Raw genomic sequence first — 14,045 nt, 5'->3', positions numbered from 1 at the left:
TTCTTTCAGTCATTCCAACATCTCACCATTCTTATTAGAGGTATGTTCTATAAGAAGAAAGGAGACATGTAAAAGAGTGAGTCAACAGTATATTCTTTCATATATTTTTGGGGGGTTCTACTGTGAGCAATGGTATATTTGTAAATATTTAACCATCAATTCTCCAAAAATACAGTCTGGATATATGTGTACAAATAGCGGTTTTTATATAAATGTAACTGATTCAAAGGTGCAAGGCAGCAATTTACAAATAAAAATAAAATATGCAATATTCTTTACCGTAGATTCCAAATTACCAATTAATTATCACAGAATACATTTCCTTGATTTCTGCTGAACTTTCATATCCATAGTCAACCTACAGTTGCAATTGGCAAATGGGTGTTGTGACATAAAGGTTGGGGATGGTTTGTCTGAGTTAACAAAGAAGAGAAAAATGACACAGTGAAGACATATGTCAGAACTTCATTCATTAATGACATGAGCAACATTTTTTGCTGAATCAGTTCATAATTTCCAAATATTAGAGGAATAGTTCCTCCGATTCTGGTCTTATTGACACTGAAGTGGCTACAGACAATAAGTTTAACATTTTAAACTTTGTTAACTCAGACAAACCATCCCCAACATTTAAACATTGCATTCTTAACATTTTCTTCATCATTTTTCTAAGTCTAGACAATCAACAAAACAATAAATGGTAATAGTTTCTTTCCATGATGCGAATACTCCCACCATGACTGATTTTAAAGGCACCTACGTATATCACTGAATGCAGAGTAGAGAAGAGATGCATGCTGGCACACCATTACATAGCATTTCAACCTTGCAGATACAATATTCATACATAATCTCAAGAGCAAAGGATATAGGAAAATGTAGTAAAATAATTAGGAAGTAATGGAAAGTGAGTTTTTACTGCCTCTGTTTTTTATTATAAGTTATTTAATTGAAAGTTTATATAATTTAATTTTAACAATAGCTCTATTTAACAACTGGCTCATAAAATTCCTGAAAATTTAATAACCTGCGCTTGCAGACCAGAATGAGCTGGCTCTGGGACAGCACTGAATGTACAAAACACTGTGTTCCATGCTGGCATGGCCACTGTTTATCTGAAACAAACATTCTTGTAAGAAAGACAAATATTATAAGAATTATATTATTTATTATTTAATTATACCACATTCATTCATTCATGATAAATATTTATTGACCTTCTTATATACCAGACAGAAGTAAAAATATAAGGTACAATGGGAGTATGGCAATGTGTTCCTAAAGAAATAGCATTTTCTGAGAGATGAGTAGGGAGTTACACTGGAGAAAGTAGGATTTAGAGACGTTAGAAGGAGTGTGTTCTAAGAGAAAAAACAGCTGTACAAAATCTCTAAGATGAGAAAAAGTATGATATATTAGGGAATTTGAAAGAATGTTTCTGGTGCACAGTGAATGAAGAGGAATATAGCATAAAATACTGGTAAGAAACTAAATCACATAGAACATTTTAGGAAGGGTATCCATACACCCTGGTTTGCCTCAGATTTTCCCATTTTACTCTTACTGCCCTAATTATTGGTGTAATTATAAATAGCACCCCTCTTTCACTTTCAAATGTGTGCTACTTTAGGTAACAAATTATACAGACATCCTATCTATAAACCATGTTAGGGACTTCAGTATTTATCATAAAAGATTTAAGCAAGGAAATCTAGAAGGATTTTAGCCACATCTGTATGTATTAAAGAGTGGCTACTGTGTGTAGAGAGCATTAGAAAGTGCAAGAATCAAAATAGGAAAATCCATTTTGGAGGCTTTTACAGTAATCCAGTGAGAGGCCATGGGAGCATAGATAGGACTTGTGGCAAGGATTTGAGAGCACTTAATCTGAGACATAATGAATAGGCAAGACTTGGTGATTCATGGAACAGAGAGGAAGAAAGAGAAGGAGATGTCAAATGTATTCTTGAGTTCTGGTCTATGCAGCTAATTGACTGGCTGTGCCATTCACTGAAATGGGGAATACCAGAGGAAGACCATGTCTAGAGCAACAATAGATGGGTTCTGTTCGTGTGTCAAATTCAAGATAATGATGAGACCAAGAAATGGATATGTTCATAGGTGATTGGATAAAGACCCTTAAATTTAGAGGAAATACCTGGGCTGGAGAGGAAAATGAGAGATAATCATTTCAATGAGAAAGTCATGACAGTCATGAAATTTCCTCAGAAAAGGGTAGGAAGGAAAAAAGAAGCTCTAGGGCAGAGTTTTGAAAAAACCTACCTAGCTCACACGATACATCTCAGAATTAAATCAGCCTTATATCTAGAAAAAGAAGATCCTGGAACCCAATAAGTGGATCCTACTATCCATGAAGATGATAAATAGAAGACACAGCTAGGAAAAGGAAACTTTCTTTATGATTTATTGGTGATCTATCCCTAAGTGCCAATTTGGAGCCTCTTAAATTCAATGACTTGAGATAGGAAAACTTTCCTGGTGCAGACAGCCTACATAGACACACTTCTATGGCCCATATTGTTCCTACTTGGGAAGGGGGCTTCTACTGAGGAGGAGCTAACTACAGTGTAGGAGTAGCGAGAGGGGATGGGGTGGGAGGGCAGACAGAGAGAATGTTCCATAGACAGACCATAAAACTAAAGTCTCAAATAATAATTATAAAGAGTACAACTTACTGAGGACTGAAAACACCTAATTGAATTGTCACATAAATCTCATGAGGTACATGTTCCCATCTGAAAGATGGAGATCTGAGCCACAGGGAGGGTAAATATACAGTAAACCAGTTTTTTCTTTTTATTTTTTTAGGAATGAATTTTTTTTAACATCTTTATTGGAGTATAATTGCTTTACAATGTTGTGTTAGTTTCTGCTGTATAACAAAGTGAATCAGCTATATGTATACATATATCCCCATATCCCCTCCCTCTTACGCCTGTCTCCCACCCTCCCTATACCACCCCTCTAGGTGGTCACAAAGCACTGAGCTGATCTCCCTGTGCTATGCAGCTGCTTCCCACTAGTTATCTGTTTTACATTTGGTAGTGTATATATGTCCATGCCACTCTCTCACTTCATCCCAGCTTACCCTTCCCTCTCCCTGTGTCCTCCAGTCCATTCTCTACATCTGTGTCTTTATTCTTGTCCTGCCCCTAGGTTCATCAGAACCATTTCTTTTTAGATTCCATATATATGTGTTAGCATACGTTATTTATTTTTCTCTTTCTGACTTACTTCACTCTGTATAACTCTAGGTCTATCCACCTCATTACAAATAACTCAATTTCATTTCCCTTTATAGCTGAGTAATATTCCATTGTATATATGTGCAAAATCGTCTTTATCCATTCATCTGTCGATGGTCACTTAGGTTGCTTCCGTGTCCTGGCTATTGTAAATAGTGTTGCAATGAACATTGTGGTACATGTCTCTTTTAGAATTATGGTTTTCTCAGGGTATATGCCCAGTAGTGGGAAAGCTGGGTCATATGGTAGTTCTATTTTTAGTTTTTTAAGGAACCTCCATACTGTTCTCCATAGTGTCTGTATCAATTTACATTCCTACCAACAGTGTAAGAGGGTACCCTTTTCTCCACGCTGTCTCCAGCGTTTATTGTTTGTAGATTTTTTTGATGATGGACATCTGCCCAGTGTGAGGTGATACCTCATTGTGGTTTTGATTTGCATTTCTCTAATGATTAGTGATGTTGAGCATCCTTTCATGTGTTTGTTGGCAATCTGTAAATCTTCTTGGAAGAACTTCTATTTATGTCTTCCACCCATTTTTGGATTGGGTTGTTTGTTTTTTTGATATTGAGATGCATGAGCTGTTTATATATTTTGGAGATTAAGCAGTTGCCCGGTGATTCGTTTGCAAATATTTTCTCCCATTCTGAGGGTTGTCGTTTCATCTTGCTTATAGTTTCCTTTGCTGTGCAAAAGCTTTTAAGTTTCTTTAGGTCTCATTTGTTTATTTTTTTTTTATTTCCATTACTCTAGGAGATGGGTCAAAAGAGATCTTGCTGTGATTTAGGTCAAAGAGTGTTCTTCCTATGTTTTCCTCTAAGAGTTTTATAGTGTTTGGGCTTAAATTTAGGTCTTTAATCTGTTTAGAGCTTATTTTTGTGTATGGTGTTAGGAAGTGTTCTAATTTCATTCTTTACATGTAGCTGTCCATTTTTCCCAGCACCACTTACTGAAGAGGCTGGCTTTTCTCCATTGTATATTCTTGCCTCCTTTATCAAAGATAAGGTGACGATATGTGCATGGGTTTACCTCTGAGCTTTCTATCCTCTTTCATTAATCTATATTTCTGTTTTTGTGCCAATACCATACTGCCTTGATTACTGTACCTTTGTAATATAGTCTGAAGTCAGGGAGCCTGATTCCTCCAGCTCTGTTTCTCTTTCTCAAGATTGCTTTGGCTATTTGGGGTCTTTTGTGTTTCCATACAAATTGTGAAATTTTTTGTTCTAGTTCTGTGAAAAATGCCCATTGGTTGTTCGACAGGGATTGCAATGAATCTGTAGATTGCTTTGGGTGATACAGTCATTTTCACAATGTTGATCCTTCCTGTCCAAAAACATGGTATATCTTTCCATGTGTTTGTATCGTCTTTAATTTCTTTCATCAGTGTCTTATAGTTTTCTGCATACAGGTTTTTTGTCACCTTAGGTAGGTTTATTCCTAGGTATTTTATTTTTGTTGCAATGGTAAATGGGAGTGTTTCCTTAATTTCTCTTTCAGATTTTTCGTCGTTACTGTATAGGAATGCAAGAGATGTCTGTGCATTAATTTTGTATCCTGCTACTTTACCAAACTCATTGATTAGTTCTAGTAGTTTTCTGGTAGCATTTTTAGTATTCTCTATGTACAGTATCATTTCATCTGCAAACACTGACAGTTTTACATCTTCTTCCCCGATTTGGATTCATTTTATTTGCTTTACTTCTCTGATTGTCACGGCTAAAACTTCCAAAACTATGTTGAATAATAGTGGTGAGAGTAGGCAACCTTGTCCTGTTCTCAATCTTAGAGGAAATGCTTTCAGTTTTTCACCATTGAGAACAATGTTGGCTGTGGGTTTGTCATATATGGCCTTTATTATGTTGAGGTAGGTTCCCTCTATGCCCACTTCTGGAGCGTTTTTATCATAAATGTGAGTTGAATTTTGTCAGAAGTTTCTTCTGCATCTATTGAGATTATAATATGGCTTTTAACCTTCAACTTGTTAATATGGTGTATCACATTGATTGATTTGCATATATTGAAGAATCCTTGCATTCCTGGGATAAACACTCCTTGATCATGGTGTATGATCCTATTAATGTATTGTTGGATTCTGTTTGCTAGTATTTTGTTGAGGATTTTTGCGTCTATGTTCATCACTGAAATTGGCCTGTAGTTTTCTTTTTTTGTGACATCTTCGTCTGGTTTTGGTATCAGGGTGATGGTGACCTCGTAGAACGAGTCTGGGAGTTTTCCTCCCTCTGCTATATTGTGGAAGAGTTTGAGAAGGACAGGCACTGCTCTTCTCTAAATGTTTGATAAAATTCACCTGTGAAGCCATCTGGTGCTGGGATTTTTGTTTGCTGAAGGTTTTTAATCACAGTTTCAATTTCAGTGCTTGTGATTGGTCTGTTCATATTTTTCTATTTCTTCCTGGTTCAGTCTCAGAAGGTTGTGCTTTTCAAAGAATTTGTCCATTTCTTCCAGGTTGTCCATTTTATTGACATATAGTTGCTTGCAGTAATCTCTCATGATCCTTTGTATTTCTGCAGTCAGTTGTTACTTTTCCTTTTTCATTTCTAATTCTATCGATTTGAGTCTTCTCCCTTTTTTCTTGAGGAGTCTGACTAATGGTTTATGAATTTTGTTTGTCTTCTCAAAGAACCAGCTTTTAGTTTTATTGATCTTTGCCACTGTTTCCTTCATTTCTTTTTCATTTATTTCTGATCTGATCTTTACAATTTCTTTCCTTCTGCTAACTTTGGGGATTTTTTTGTTCTTCTTTCTCTAAATGCTTTAGGTCTAAGGTTAGTTTGTTTGAGATGTTTCTTGTTTCTTGAGGTAAGATTGTATTGTTATAAACTTCCCTCTTAGAACTACTTTTGCTGCATCCCATAGTTTTGGGTCATTGTGTTTTCATTGTCATTTGTTTCTAGGTATTTTTTGATTTCCTCTTTGGTTTCCTCAGTAATCTCTTGGTTATTTAGTCACATATTATTTAGCCTCCATGTGTTTGTACTTTTCAGTTTTCATCCTTCTATTGATATCTAGTCTCATAGCATTGTGGTTGGAAAAATACTTGATACGATTTCAATTTTCTTAAATTTACTGAGGCTTGATTTGTGACCCAAGATATGATCTACTCTGGAGAATGAGCACTTGAGAAGAAAGTGTATTCTGTTGTTTTTGGATGTAATATCCTATAAATATCAATTAAGTCCATCTTGTTTAATGTATCAGTTAAAGCTTGTGTTTCCTTATTTATTTTCTGTTTGGATGATCTGTCCGTTGGCGAAAGTGGGGTGTTAAAATCTGCTACTATTATTGTGTTACTGTTAATTTCCACTCTTATTGCTGTTAGTATTTACCTTACGTATTGAGGTGCTCCTATGCTGGGTCCATAAATATTTACAATTCTTCTATCTTCTTTCTTGGATTGATCCCTTAATCATTATGTAGTGTCCTTCTCTGTCTCTTGTAATAGTCTTTATTTTAAAGTCTATTTTGTCTGATATGAGAATTGCTACTCCAGCTTTCTTTTGATTTCCATTTGTATGGAATATCTTTTTCCATCCCTTCACTTTCAGTCTTTACGTGTCCCTAGGTATGAAGTGGGTCTCTTGTAGACAGCATATATATGGGTCTTGTTGTTGTATCCATTCAGCCTGTCTGTTTCTTTTGGTTGGAGCATTTAATCCATTTACATTTAAGGTAATTATATATGTTCGTATTACCATTTCCTTAATTGTTTTGGGTTTGTTTTTTTAGGTCTTTTCCTTATCTTGTGTCTCCTGCCAGGAGAAGTTCCTTTAGCATTTGTTGAAAAGCTGGTTTGGTGGTGCTGAATTCTCTTAGCTTTTGCTTGTCTATAATGGTTTTAATTTCTCTGCCAAATCTGAATGAGATCCTTGCTGGGTAGAGTAATCTTGGTTGTAGGTTTTTCCCTTTCATCACTTGAAATATGTCCTGCCACTGCCTTCTGGCTTGCAGAGTTTCTGCAGGGTTCATCAAGTTGGTGGTGGGGATTTAATCCACTGCTCCTGAGGCTGCATGGAGAAATTTTTCTTTCCCTTCTTTGTTCGCACAGTTCCTGGGGTTCAGCTTTAGTTTTGGACCTGCCTGTGCATGTAGGCCATCCTCAGGAGTCTGTTCCCCACCCAGACAGGAGAGGGTGAGTTTCTGCAGGGTTCATCAAGTTGGTGGTGGGGATTTAATCCACTGCTCCTGAGGCTGCATGGAGAAATTTTTCTTTCTCTTCTTTGTTCGCACAGTTCCTGGGGTTCAGCTTTAGTTTTGGACCCACCTCTGCATGTAGGCCATCCTCAGGAGTCTGTTCCCCACCCAGACAGGAGGGGGTTAAAGCAGCAGCTGATTAGGGCTCTCTTGCTCACTTAGGCCGAGGAGAGGGAGTGGTCTAACAGTCATAACTGGAATGTGGTGCGAGCCTGTGGTGGCAGAGACCAGCATGACATTGCAACAGCCTGAGGCATGTCATGTGTTCTTCCAGGGAAGTTGTCCCTGGATCTAAGTACCCTGGCAGTGGCATGCTGCACAGGCTCCTTGGGGGTGTGGGTAGTATCCTGTGTTTGCACACAGGATTCTTGGTGGGAGCAGCGGCAGTGTTAGCATTTCATGCCTGTCTCTGGGGTCTTAGCTGATAGTCATGGCTCGCACCTGTCTCTGGAGGTTGCTTACTTAGGTGGTGCTTACCTTTGTGGGCACATGGGGAAGGAATCCCCTCTCTTTGAGCACCCCGAAACAATGATCTCTTGCCTCTTTGGCAGGTCCAGAGTTCTTCCTTGACTCCCTCCCAGCAAGTTGTGGTGCACTAGCCCCCTTCAGGCGGTCTTCACGCAGCCTACCCCAGTCATCTCCCTGGGGTCTGACCTCCGAAGCATGAGCTCTGGCTCCCAGCCCCCACCTTCCCTGGCAGGTGAGCAGACAAGTATCTCAGGTTGGTGAGTGCTGGTCAGCACCAATCCTCTGTGCAGAAATCTCTCTTCTTTCCCCTCTGCACCCCGTTGCTGCACTCTCTCCCATGGCTCCCAAGCTTCCGCCCCACCCACCCCCAGACCCCACCAGTGAAGGGGCTCCATAGTGTGTGGAAACTTTTCCTCCTTCACAGCTCCCTCCCAGAGATGCAGGTCCTGTCCCTATTCTTTTGTCTCTGTTTTTTTCTTTTCTCTTTTGCCCTACCCAGGTAGGTGGGGGGGGGGGGGGGTTTCTTGCCTTTGGGGAAGTCAGAGGTCTTCTGCCAGCATTCAGTAGGTTCTGTAGAAGTTGTTCCAAATGTAGATGTATTTTTAATTTATCTGTGGGTAGGAAGGTGATCTCCATGTCTTACTCCTCCACCATCTTGAAGGTCTCCCAGGTAAACCAGTTTTTAAGTAGTAGAAACAAGACTTGATCCCAGGTTTACCTGACTCCAAGGTCTATGTTTGCAATTACTGGTCCTAAAGAAAACTCTAATTGAGTCTTGATTGCAAAAAGTCTTCTCTTGAGCAGTGTGGCCCTATTCTTTTTAAAAACTGCTAGTTGAGTGAGGGAGAATAAACACAAGTTCACCCGGAGGAAGACAGTGTGCAACTCACAGCACAGTGATGCAATGGAAGACCATGCACACGAAACAATTGATGGATTAGAGAATCAGTCAATCACACAGGGAATGGCTTTCCATACGGTATTGTCTATGCTCCTCTAAAGGGGATGCCTGTCCCCTTACATGTAAGATGATGTTTGACCCATATGATAAACATAGCTTATCTCCACAGACTGTCAATTTTATTAAATATATCTGAGGGACAATTCTTTAAAACTAACATGCATTTGATATGGATTGCAATGCAAAATTCACATGAAAGAGAAAAACACGGAATTCAAAGAAAGTGTCTATTTTTCGTGGACCTGGTTAGGCTTCTATATCAAGACCCTCAAAGTTAGTTATCTCCTCTTGTTTACTATTAGGAACAAAAATTTAGAAGAAAAATCTCTATGTCACGAGAAAAAAAATCATGCAATAGAGTATATGCAATATAATCTCTGACTCCATAAAAAAATACAAAATTTTACATAACACATACAGGGAGATATAGATATATTAAAAAAAACCCTGATTGGGGAAAAAATACATGATGGCAGTACACCAAAATGTTAACAGTAGTTGTCTTTTGTATGATTACAAGTGTTTACTTTCTTCTTTATGCTTTTTTTATATTTATATAATTTTTCTTAAGTACAGATATGTGGCTTTTTAAAATTATTTTTAGATAATCTGTTATTTTTGAATGAAGAAAATCCATAGGAACCCATTTCTGTTATATTAATGACCATAGAAAGACTAATTTCAAATTTAATAAAGTAATAGCATGGCTATATTAAATAATAAAACAATTAACATTAGAATATATGAGGTTTCTTGGATTATTAACAGTCTTCCTCTGGAATGAATTGTTTAACTTTCATGAAATGATTGAAGTTTGGGGAATGGAAGTTTATTATTCTCTTTTTTAATTGTATGGATATATTAAATTCTGCTAGTGGAAGCTACATCTTCCCCCATGTGGCAAACACATGAGAAATAATGCTCCAGTATCTCTGTATCCAAAGAGAGGTGCCAAATGTTCCACAGCTTTATTCATTATTAACTATAAAAGTCTTTTAACATGTGCTTTGCACTCCTTCTTTTGAGAAGCAACTTTAGTTTTATTTTCACCAGTCATACTCATAAATGTTAAACAAGAAAGAATATTTTAATAAATACCAAATTACCATATCATCGGTCTCCACTGTGCTATCAGATTGCTTTAGTGCACTACAGAAACTAGGGCTAGCTCTTTTGAGCCTCTGCTTCTGAATCTTTGGTCCAGCGAGATTGTGGATTGCTTAAATTCTCTTATGTGAACTGCATGTTGCATCTGGAGATGAATGATCTGGTTGTATACATAGTCCAGGAGACAATCAGTGTTAGGAGTGGACTGTAATTCAGGCTTGTGAAGTATCAGAATGGTCTTTTCACAAAACCTCTCTCAACCAGCCTAAAAACTGAAGGCACTCTTTTAATGCTATATGTTCAAATATAAAACTTACATGTCATCTGTATAAAATGTCTTAAAATATTTTTGAGTGTAATAGAAATAAAACAATTTAAGGCTAAGAATCAAGAGTTCTGGATCCTAAGCCTAATTCCATCACCTTATATGACTTTTAAGAAAGTCATTGACCTTTGGGCATCTCGTTTTCATCGTCAACAAAATGAGATTAATAACACTGCTTTTTGCTATCTCACAAGACTGTTGAAAGACTCAAGGGACTGGAAATATACTTTGAAAAGTATAAGAGAAAAATGCAAATACAAGATAATGTGATTTTTAAAACTTCAAAGGTCAATTATTTATAGACCATTTTTCTCATGTTTGGAAAAAGAAAGTGCCCTTTAAAAAAAAAATGTGATCTGAGGCATTGCATCTCTTAAGGAAAAACAAAACAATAGAATAACTCTCTTATCTTGCCAGTGGACACTATTATATTTTGACTTTCAGACCCAGCTGAGTCAAATGAGGTATACCAATTCTACGATAATCTTCAAAATAGAAGTTAATATTTGCTACATTTTTTCCTGTATTAAGATAGGGCTGAAAGGTGACCCCCCTCCCAATCTATGGAGCCATCTATCCTCAGATCCCAGGGAGAACAACACCCTTGACGACTCCTGAGTTTGCTTTGGCACCATGAGGTTGGCCACTTTTACACTGAGACCTTCCTCAGCATTTCCTCCTGTGTCTGGCCTCCCCCCTCCCCAAAATTGTAGATTCCTTGGGAGCAGAGAATGTGTCTTATTCATCGTTTTATCCCTCCCTGTTTTACAATATAGAGCTGTGTGAATTATAGCCACAAATTATAGTTGTTAAATAAATAATTACCATTTCTATGCTTGTAGCTGTACTGAGAACTAGCATTTATTGAGCACTTACTATGTTCTTGGTCACCAAGCTAAATGTTCTGCAAACAAGTCTCCCTTAATCTCTTAAGGGGATGTTACAAGTAGCCCTTAGAACACAGCCCTTAGTCAGTGTTAACTGTGATTGAGATAATGATAATTCTTATTATTCTCCTTCAACAGGTGAAGAAACTGAGTTTCAGAAATGTGAAGGTAACCAAGGTAACAAGGTGAGTAAATGGTGAAACAAGGACTTAAACTCACAAATATCTGATATCCTACCTCCTAGTCAGATGTTTTACTCTGCTGCTTCTCCAAAGATGTGGATATGATTACTGAGATTTTTCCCCAGACAGAAGGGCCATCTTTGTCTATTATTGCAAAATTGCTTATCCCTCTGTATGGTTTGATAGACCTTTAAAGAGTCTATGAATAGTCTGGACTATTTATTGTGTGTCTCCTTAATCAGATTCAGTTTCAGACTCTTATCTTCTTGTTCTGCCCCTCTCACACACTGGGCTTCATAATACGTGCCTCAGGATTTCTCACTGAAAGCAGGCTGAACTTCTGTGTAAGCAGTTTATGATTCTTACCGATTTATGTGCTACAATATTCCTTTGTTTGGTTGAAGAGAGTCTCAGTCTTCTTATTATTTTTGAACTATTACTGTTTAACTTTATTCTTTATAAAAGGAGTATGATGTTTATTATAGAGTACTTAGTAATACACAGAAGCAACAAGGAGAAAAGAAGACTCATCCGTAATCACACTATTTACTGCTGTCCACAATTTTCTAGATGTCGTTTTCTATGTATGATATGTATGTGTGTGCATATAAATATTGTATGAGTATCGTGCATATACATAACCATACATACAGCAGTGTCATACCACACAAACCATATGTACTAGGTGATTCTGTTTTTTAACATAATAATATATCTTGAGCCTCTTTCTATTACAAAAAATATTCTTTTAAATTATCATGTAAGTGGTTACATAATAATATTTTGTATAAATACATCATGCTATTTAAGCAATCTTTTATTATTAAATACTTTATTTTCAATTGTAAACACAATGGTGCAAGGATTATCATTGTAGTTGAGTATCTGCATCTTCAACTATTTACTTAAAATTACTTCTGAATTTTTGTATTCTTCAAATTTACACCTTTACAAAGGGAAAGAGTTTGTTTTGATCTGTAGTTAAGTGAATATACAAAGGTTTTATATATATATATATATATATATATATATATATATATATATATCCAATGCACAAAGTGGTTTGGATTCTAACCTCCAATATGTATAACTTAAAAGTTCCTGCATTTTCCACTGTACCATATGGTCTCCTATGATAGCATACCAGTCAGAAAACTATGTCCAATCCACGTGCCCAAAATGCATAAGGGAATTTTTAAAAAGAGAAATAGTAATGCTTATCCTAGGGAAATTGTAACTTTGATGGTGTGGTCATATTTGGGAATCATCTTTGTATTTAAATTTTTAATTTGCAAAATGCTAGAGGGAGCTTGAAACACAGTCTAAGAGGTCTAACCATGAAGTATATTGGTCTTTCTAATGAGCTCAGCAATTTTAAGGGGAAGAAAAATGCATTTATTGATTTGGCTCAGCTCTCGATTTGGGAGCTGTCCCAGTAATCTCATTACTATGGTATGTATGCTTTTATTCCCTCAGCATCAGAAGTAAGTCTATATATAGAGCCAGCAGCTGCATTCTCAGCAAGACCTCAAGGTATCAAATGCGCCCAGGAGCTCTCAACTACCCATTTTCATTAACACAAGGCACTGATGACAAATATCTTTTTTATTTTTTTTGACCAGCATGTTATTTCCAGTCCACAGACTTCTTTTCTCCTCTATATATCTTTGTCTAAACTAACACATAGCTTTTATCATTTCTGGATTCAGGCCTTAAATGCTTAGATTTGGGCCAAGGTTTAAATATATTCAAGCAAAACTTTCTTTTTATCTGACTCATGAAATCACCAGATTAGGCCTCAGAATATCTCATTAATCTAATACAAAGAAAACTATAATATCTAAAGAATGATACTGTGTATCTTGATTATTGTTCTTTTCATCACAACAATTAATTCTAAAATCAGTATGTATCCTTTTCTTGCCAAGAGAAACTCTTTTCAGTGCTATTCCTTTACATTTTTCTCTCTCCTGCACAAGGAAAAAGATGCTTATGTACAGAAAGTCTGGCTTGCCAGAGTCTCTAATTTACCCTCACTTGCCATATGCAATGCATAAATTTATAATGTGTTAAGCTTCAAGAACAGCTGACGACAAATTTCAGCTTTCCGACCTAGGTTTGTTCCATTTAGACTCTCTGTCCCCTTATATCAGCTCTGTGTATTGTGAAATGCTTTATGACTAATCAAATATCTTCTGCTGCAAAGATTTTAAGGGCTCTTAGGGAAAATGAAAACCTGTATTAATAAGAACTTGAGAAGTGCTAATGAAATGTGTTTGTCTCAATACCATTTTTTTTCTCCCTTACCCTTGAAAGGTCATGGGCTTTCAGAACAGAGTTTCTCCTATGGCCACATTCTATGACATTCAAGTGAAATGTTGTGTTATAAGGGTATCTTCTTAAATAGTAAGATTAGTTCTTGCACTATTATCATTTGCTTTCTAATATCGCAAGTAGAAACTATATTCAACTTCTATTCATTTACTTGAGGCAAGAACTAGCCATTTAATCTCTTGCTACTGAAAATTAGGCAGTTCTAAAGGAGGAAGGGATTATCTGTTTCAATAACCTTTGTTTTTTATAGAAGAAAAAAAAAAGTTAATGCCACACAACGAGTAAAGACAGGGCTGTGGC

Source organism: Phocoena phocoena, chromosome 6 (assembly GCF_963924675.1).
Source record: "Phocoena phocoena chromosome 6, mPhoPho1.1, whole genome shotgun sequence".
Lineage (NCBI taxonomy): Eukaryota > Metazoa > Chordata > Mammalia > Artiodactyla > Phocoenidae > Phocoena > Phocoena phocoena.
This window is presented reverse-complemented; position numbering follows the sequence as displayed.